Source organism: Podarcis melisellensis (genome assembly GCF_964234715.1).
Source record: "Podarcis melisellensis genome assembly, chromosome: 9".
Lineage (NCBI taxonomy): Eukaryota > Metazoa > Chordata > Lepidosauria > Squamata > Lacertidae > Podarcis > Podarcis melisellensis.
The window spans coordinates 22,563,803-22,571,658 of NC_138541.1; the positions used below are offsets into that span (position 1 = coordinate 22,563,803).

General features: G+C 40.5%; 1 protein-coding gene across 2 annotated transcripts in view; it reads left to right on the forward strand.

Moving 5' to 3' along the window:
• The first annotated feature begins 5 nt into the window (after nucleotides 1-5).
• Nucleotides 6-7,856, forward strand: part of GSTCD (glutathione S-transferase C-terminal domain containing) — a 62,567-nt gene continuing 54,716 nt past the window's right edge. Inside the window, exons 1-2 of one of the 2 annotated variants that reach the window (XM_081925009.1) lie at nucleotides 6-145; nucleotides 6,327-6,472. The gene's annotated coding sequence lies outside the window, so the exon portion shown is untranslated. The remainder of the gene's footprint in view (nucleotides 146-6,326; nucleotides 6,473-7,856) is intronic. The other variant, XM_081925010.1, reaches the window with a different exon arrangement.

The window sequence follows — 7,856 nt, forward strand, 5'->3', positions numbered from 1 at the left end:
CCGCCGGCCCTGCCGCGCTTGCTCCTTCGCGGAGGCAGGCACCGGAAGCGGCGGGCGGCAGCCATGACGGAAGGCAGGAAAAGGCGGAGCTTGCGACTTCAAGCTTGGAGGCGGCTGCCTGCTAATAAGGGAGCAGCTCCTGAGGGTAAGTGCCTGGCGGAGGGTCGCCGGGGGAGCAGGAGAGGGGCGACGGAGGAGGAGGAGGACCGAAGAGGGAGCTGGGCGCCACCCCTTGGCTGAAATTCATGGGGGGGGGGCGATGGTGCTCTGGGCAATCCAGCCTCCTGAGCGCGTGCAGAGTGCATCACCGTTTCACCCTCGGGTCAGACTCAGTCAGGGCCGGTTCTGATTAGCTCAGGCATAGGCAAACTCGGCCCTCCAGATGTTTTGGGACTACAAATCCCATCATCCCTGACCACTGGTCCTGTTAGCTAGGGATGATGGGAGTTGTAGTTCCAAAACATCTGGAGGGCCGAGTTTGCCTATGCCTGGACTAGGTTTTGTTTCAAGTGGGGGGGGGGTAGGTGGAGGGTTGTGATCTAGTCCTCCCTCCCCACCCGATTCCCATAAATCTGTAGCTGCTTAGTGCCAGCAACCCATTGCTGCCTCTACAGTCTCCTCTTGCTGCTGGAGGTGAGGTGGTGATCCATAGGATTTGGGCACAGTGGGCTCCACTTAGTTTCTACCTATACATTTAGGGAGGTGGGTGGTTTCCAGACAGGGTTGAGCTTCAGCGCAGGACCGAGCATAAGATTGCCAGCTTCTTTCTTACAAAACTCCATCTGTTGAATACTGGCTGCTGGTGAGCTTTTTAAGTAGATGATTTCACGGGGCACAGCCAAAATTCAACAGGTGGGGTTTTCCTCCAGCATGTAGAGCTGGGTGGGAGGCTGCATCTGTTGAATGTCTGCACATCAGGCAACTTTTGAAAGATGTGCATGCTTTGGTTTTTAAACACGTGGCAACACTCTGTACAGTGTAACTGATGAAAAATGTAAGGAAGGGCTATAACAGTGATAAAGCAAATGCTTTGTATGCAAAGAGAGTTACGTGGTTTCATCCCTGGCATTTCCAGCTAAGGTTGGAAAACCCTATTTGAAATACTAGAAAGCTGCCAGCAGGCACTGTAGGTGGAGGGTATGAGCTTCCTATACTGTATTCCTAAATTCCTGAATGTTTCTGTTCTGCTATGAGTAAGGATGCGGGTGGCGCTGTGGGTTAAACCACAGAGCCCTAGGGCTTGCTGATCAGAAGGTCGGCAGTTTGAATCCCCATGACGGGGTGAGCTCCCGCTGCTTGGTCCCTGCTCCTGACAACCTAGCACTTCAAAAGCATGTCAAAGTGCAAGTAGATAAATAAGTACTGCTCCAGCGGGAAGGCGTTTCCGTGTGCAGCTCTGGTTCACCAGAAGCGGCTTAGTCATGCTGGCCACATGACCTGGAAGCTGTACGCCGGCTCCCTTGGCCAATAAAGCGAGATGAGCACCACAACCCAAGAGTCTGTCATGACTGGACCTAATGGTCAGTGGTCCCTTTCCCTTTATGAGTAAGGAAGAGACTGAGCTTGCCTCATTTCCACAAGCACAAAAGCATATACCACCACAATGAAGGTTTCTCAAAGGCTTAATAAAAGGTTTGTGGTGCGGGATAGCGCATAGCTCCTGAAATATAGCATGTGTAGCAGTGAGAGGAAGACAGTTACACTGTTCACACATTAATGGTTTACCATGAACATGTGATCTGGGCTACTTTGCCCCGCTGCATTAGTAGTCAGGAGAACATGGTTTATTTTGCTTTAAGTACAGCTAGCCAGCCAACAATAAACCTTGGTTACAGATTGTACAGTATTTTGTTGGAGTGAAACAATTCCACTATCCCAGGTTCAAACATCATGCTAAAACAGAGATTGTTTGTTTACGCTGCATGCTAGTGTGGAGCAACAAAGCAGTGATAAATCTTAAACAGCAACACACAAAGATTATCTGCAAAAAACTACTGAATTCTGGTTATTTGTCGATTAGAATCCCTGCACATTAACAGAGTTTGGAGTGCTTGAAATTTTAAGATCCAATTGTAAGCACATTACAAGGATATAAAAGTAAGGCTTAAGTTGATTCCAACTTCTTGAATAATTCAGCCTCGTGGTACAGGACTGCTTGTTTTCAATTAAGTAGTCTACTGTTTGTTCCCATCTATTGGAAGTAGGGTGGAGACTATGTAGCACTCAGTAAATCCATGACCAGGGTGGAGTTTGAATCCAGTTTGAAATTTGCACCTAGCATGGGGAGTAGGGGGCAGTCTTTTGTGTAGATTGCAGCACACATGCTGTTCATGTGCTAGTCTCTGTTCTCCATACGGACTGACAATAGGCAAACTAGGATGGGCATAGAAGACTTTTAGAAGACATCTGAAGGCAGCCCTCTTTAGGGAAGCTTTTAATGTTTAACAGACTACTGTATTTTAACTACTGTACTCTGTTGAAAGCCGCCCAGAGTGGCTGTGGAAACCCAGCCAGATGTGCAGGGTATAAACAAATTATTATTATTATTATTATTATTATTATTATTATTTAGGAGACATACAAACATACTCATTTGTACTCATGCATTTGTACGGGCATGCACAATCACTCACAACTTAATGCAAGGATTGTGAATGCTTAAATAGTTCTCCCAGTCTCCTAAAGTGAGATTGTCCATATGCAGCTTTTAAGTTAATCACTATTGTTAACTAGATGTAGCGCAGCTGTATGTTATTTTTTCCCTTACCCACTTTCTAATTAAAAGGCTCCCCAAAGGGTCCTATATAAAATAATGCAATATAGTTAATTTGGAGCTGTTTCCATAAGGACTTCTGCTTTATCAGACAAAGACTAGCCTAGCTTAACATCTTCTTTCTCACAGTGATTAACCAGATACCTACAAGAAGCCCATAAGCAGGACAAGAAGACAATGGTGCTCTCTCCCATTGTTCTCCAGCAACTAATATGGAGAGGCATGGTGCCCCTGAACCTCGAAGAAGCATATAGCCATCATGACATGTATCCATTAACAGATTTATGCTTCTTAAATTCATCTAATCCCCTCTGACAATCATCTAAACTATCAGATCTTGTGGCTGTGAATTTTATCAGTTAACTGTTCAATGCATGAGGGCACTCCATGATCCAATTCTCTATGGTTTCCATTTCTCATCCTATCTCACTCCCAGCAGTTAGAGATACTATTTATATTCTATACCTCTTACTTGCATAGTCACAACTTAATTAGAAGGTTGTCTGTGGTAAAGTAGATGAGTTACTGTCCTGCTCAGCAAGTGATTTTCTGTTGTGTTAATAACTGCTCTTGCTGTTTGGAGATGCAGTTGTCATTCTCACTACAAACCGTAGTTTGGTTTTCATCTAGGAGGGGTTATTGTACTACAAATAGTCTAAAAACTGGGTTCTTTCCGACTAAGTTACACTCAGATTAGACCCATTAAAATTAATGGAATTTATTATGCCTATTGAGTTCAGTGGACTTTATTATGCCTATTGAGTTCAGTGGGTCTACTTTGAGTATGACTAATGTTGGATACAACCCTGTAATTATAGAAAGTACCTTCCCGGAAAATTTCCATCTCCTGCTTAGAAGCTCAAGTGTGTATGTCCATGTATGTATACACACATACATATTTGGTTAATTTCCCAGGAAACTACATGAGAATGTGGCGCATGCATTGGATCACCTCTAGAGCAGGCTTTGTATTCTATATGAATTGTCAACTGGGGATAATTTACGCAAATCAGTTTGTAAAAGTATAGTTTGTTGTTTCATTCTATTCAGGGCGTGAAAATACTGAAATTGTTTAGCCATCCATACCTCTTATTTTTGTAGAATGGTTGTTAAAAAAATACCTTTTCTTTGTGATGGGTAGACTGTCTTTCTCATGTTGGTCTGCTTTAGGTAAATAGCATTCTTTTTAAAAATTGTTTGTGGCATTTCTTTTTAATAGTAATAACAGACTTGTTCACTCAGGAAACTGGCAGTGCTAGGTTTTCAAAGCAGAACCAATTGTTTGAGAGACCAGCTAAGCTGGAATAAAAGGCAGGAGGCCTTTGAACATAGCAGGCTGGCTTGTATTGATCACTGCCATCTGCCTTAGATTGAAAAAGACCTTTTACTCTAGATAAATATTTGAGATAATGCCATTGAACTACCTGTTTTATGACAAAAAGGCTTTTGATGGGTTGGGGAATGACAATGAAAGAAAGCCTGCAGGATCAATCTATGATTGATTTATTTAAATATCAACGGAATATATATCGGTGAGACTGAGTTGAGCATGTTATATTGCAGCTGGTATATTCTGTGGAAGACATAGGTGAAAATAATGGTAGCACCTGTATTGAGGTGCACCTGTTTGTGTATAACCAGTGACTTTTTAAATGTAGTATTATTACATTTAAGATTTAGGCCAAAGTGTACTTTTAAATCACGTACTACAGTGTTTGCAGCAAATTTCAGCTCCTTTGCATAGGGTTGTTCATTAAGCTTCCAAAACAAGGCTGAGATGCTCCAGAATGTTTTTGCTTTGATCTAGCAAGACCAGCTCTTGAATAAATTATGTTAATTGCCAATAACACCATTATCGATAATTCTGTGATTGCCATGAGGAAGTTTAAGTCTGGAGCTCAGGTACCAAAGTGGAGGGCCAGAAAGTGGAAGATCTGTACATTTCCTGTACATATGTCCAGCCCTGAACTCTTTGGAGGAAAGGTGACACAGAAATCAAATAAACAAATGGGAATGATGACGTTTAACCCATTGTGAAACTTAACAATTGGACCCGTAGATAAAAGCTTAAGTACTGTATTTACTCAAGTCTAATGTGCCATTGAATCTAATGCACACCTCAATTTTTGCAACGTAGTTTGGCCAAAAATGGTGAGCATTAGATCCGAGTAAATACAGTAATAACAAACAGCAGAAGAAGCTAGAATGAAGAACTATCTGCCTGGTGGTTCTTCTGTATGTTCGCAGAATTTATTATTTTTATCTCCACTGAATGGAACTCTACTCATTGCTTGGAATCCCTCTGTGAATAAGGAACAATGTTGTTGCCTTAGGCACACTCTTAATTGAGAATGTCACCTTGTTGCTCTCCACAGAATGAGTTTAAAAGTGGAGTAGAAAGCTGTGTCCCTCTTCTGCAAACTCTAGTGCACTGCTAATGTGAAAGAAAAGGATAAATGGTGCATTTGCTCACAAGTACCAACTAGAAAGCGGAGGCTGCAGACATGCACGTGAGACAATCACGTCCCTAGGGTTTGCTGAGAGGGGTCCGTAATTGCTCAGTTCATGCAGTATTAAACAGGAGAGAGGAAGAACTAGCAGTTAAAAGATCTTCCTGTTCTGCAAAACATGGCTGTATACTTCATTTCAGTAATGCGTTGAATAACTCCAGATAAAATCATTGGGCTGCTCACACCCTTTATGCACCAGCTTCTTCATAACGTTTATCAGTACTGTCACTTCCTAAATATGTTTACTCAGAAGTAAAAATCTTTTCTATATTTCTTTTTCTATATTTCTTTAACCAATAACATATATTTCAATGACATACAAAAGTTAAGAAGCAATACAATTGAATTAAAAATAAACATACGCCACACAAATGATAATATTTTTTTAAATACAAATTTTGGTGATTTCATTCACAATTCCTGGGAATAATAATTCTTGTTACTGATCTTTGAGGGTGGTAAACATTTCCTTTATTTATAAATATTGGTATATTGTCCTTGAAGTCATGATGTTCTAACCTGAAGCTGAAAAGTTACAAAGATTTTCAAGTAGTAGCATATTTCACAGGAGGCATTCAAACATGGTTATCATTTTCTATATATATTTTTTTCTGTCACATAGTTAAAAACTTTTTTCTTTGTTCTCCACCTTAATTTTCAAGTTAATTTTCCAGATTTGACTACACCAACAATTCTTATTAAATCCCTCTAGATACTTTGATTTCTTTTAAAAAATATATTTCTATTTAGCAGTAAGTTTGCTTCAATATGAGTTATTTTCAAGTTAAGAGACTTAGCATTAACTATGCATTTTTACTCAGAAATAGGTGCCATTAGAAATCATATAAATGTAGCCCTGGGCAGCATTCAGTTAGCCTGCTCTGGATGTGTATGACTTCTTCTTTATATGAAATATATTTATAAAAAGATATACAGATATAGTATCCTTATGGAAGAGGCTGTATTTTTACTGACTTGAAAAACTGGGAAAGGCAACAATTTAATTCTATTTCAACTTTACAATGGATTGACTTTCTCTACAGGGATCAGTGTGCAAACAGGGTGGAGATGGAGATTAAATCCTTCATAGGCAACTGCCATTAAAACTTTGTAATTGAACTACAGATGTTGAAAAGGGGAACAGCAGAACGTAAAACACCATCACTTGGAACATTTAGCTCTTTAATTGGTGAGTGTTTTTCTGAAAGATAATTGTTTCCAATATTTGGAGCTTTGGGGTTGATAAAGAAAAATAGGGATAGTTGGCTTTTACTGCCCAACTCCCCAAGGTGTTAAGATTCCTGCTCCGTGATTGCAGTCATGGGATTGTTGTCTATCACATGACGGTGTATGTTTTGACTTCACAGAGTGGGAAGTGACGGAGACAGGATGCTTGTGTTACTGTGTTCCGTGAAGTGGGACTATTGTCCTTGTTCTTTCTCTTTGCTGTCTGATGAGAAAGAGGAAGGAGCTAAGTCAGAATGCTCCAAGTGTATTATATGTAAATAAATGTAGATTAGCCAAATGCTGAGCTATTGAGTTCTGTTATGCAAACTGCAAACATTCTGCGGATCCCTAAGTGTGCTGATGTCTGTTGGCATCAGTCGCTGTGATGTTCTTGCAGAAGAAAGCTTTTGAGGCTCCTGAACGATCGACCAGGAGGGAGAGAACATGCCAGTCGGGCATGTGTCTCTACCAGGGTCCTACACGAGACTAGGATGGCTCCTACACAAGGGACTGAGTCCCCTAAGTCTATGATCGGTCAGAGGTGAATGGATGGAGGCAGGATGCAGTGAAAGCAAGGTAGATCTTTATTTTTCTGTTGCAACAGAGTTCTCTCGCCTCCTATCAAGGAGGCAAGAGAGACCCAGATGCAAGAAGAAACATCTCTTTTAAGGGTTTGTATTTTGGCATGGAGAAGGACAAACAACCAGAAATTACATCACACATAAGGTAGGGTTACTGTGGCTCAGGCAGGCCAAGGTGTGATATTCCTGAGGATTTAGCAAGTTTTACATAGTTCCAGACACAGTTTACACAGAACATGAGCATTTGATAAGACAAACATCCCGCAGTGCAAAGCATCTGGACAAACAATGACAATTAATACAAAGGAAAATCAGTGCACAGATCTGTTGTAGCTGTATTGCCTGATAACACACTTCAGCTCTACTTAAAGATGAAAAAAAAATTATGAATAAATAATCACAGTTCTTGGTATAGTAAAGGTTTTTTTTAATATGGTATTATGTTCTTCAGCTGCAATTGTTTTGAAAGTGTGCCATCTAGCGTCCAAGAGTTGCAGCCTGATTTGTAATAATAATAATAAAAAAGACAGTCAATGGGATTTACTAAATATGTACTAATGTTCAAGTCTAGGATCCTAAGCATATAGTCTCCATAAATCAGATATAATTGGTGCAGAATCATAACTAATTGTGCATATAATTTATTCCCTTAAGTTCTGTGTGCTCAACTATTTTCAAAATAATGTAAAGGGAGCAGAAATTGAGTTTTCAGTGAAGAACTAAGGTAATTTTAATTGAAATCATAGAATTGTAGCGTTGGAAGGC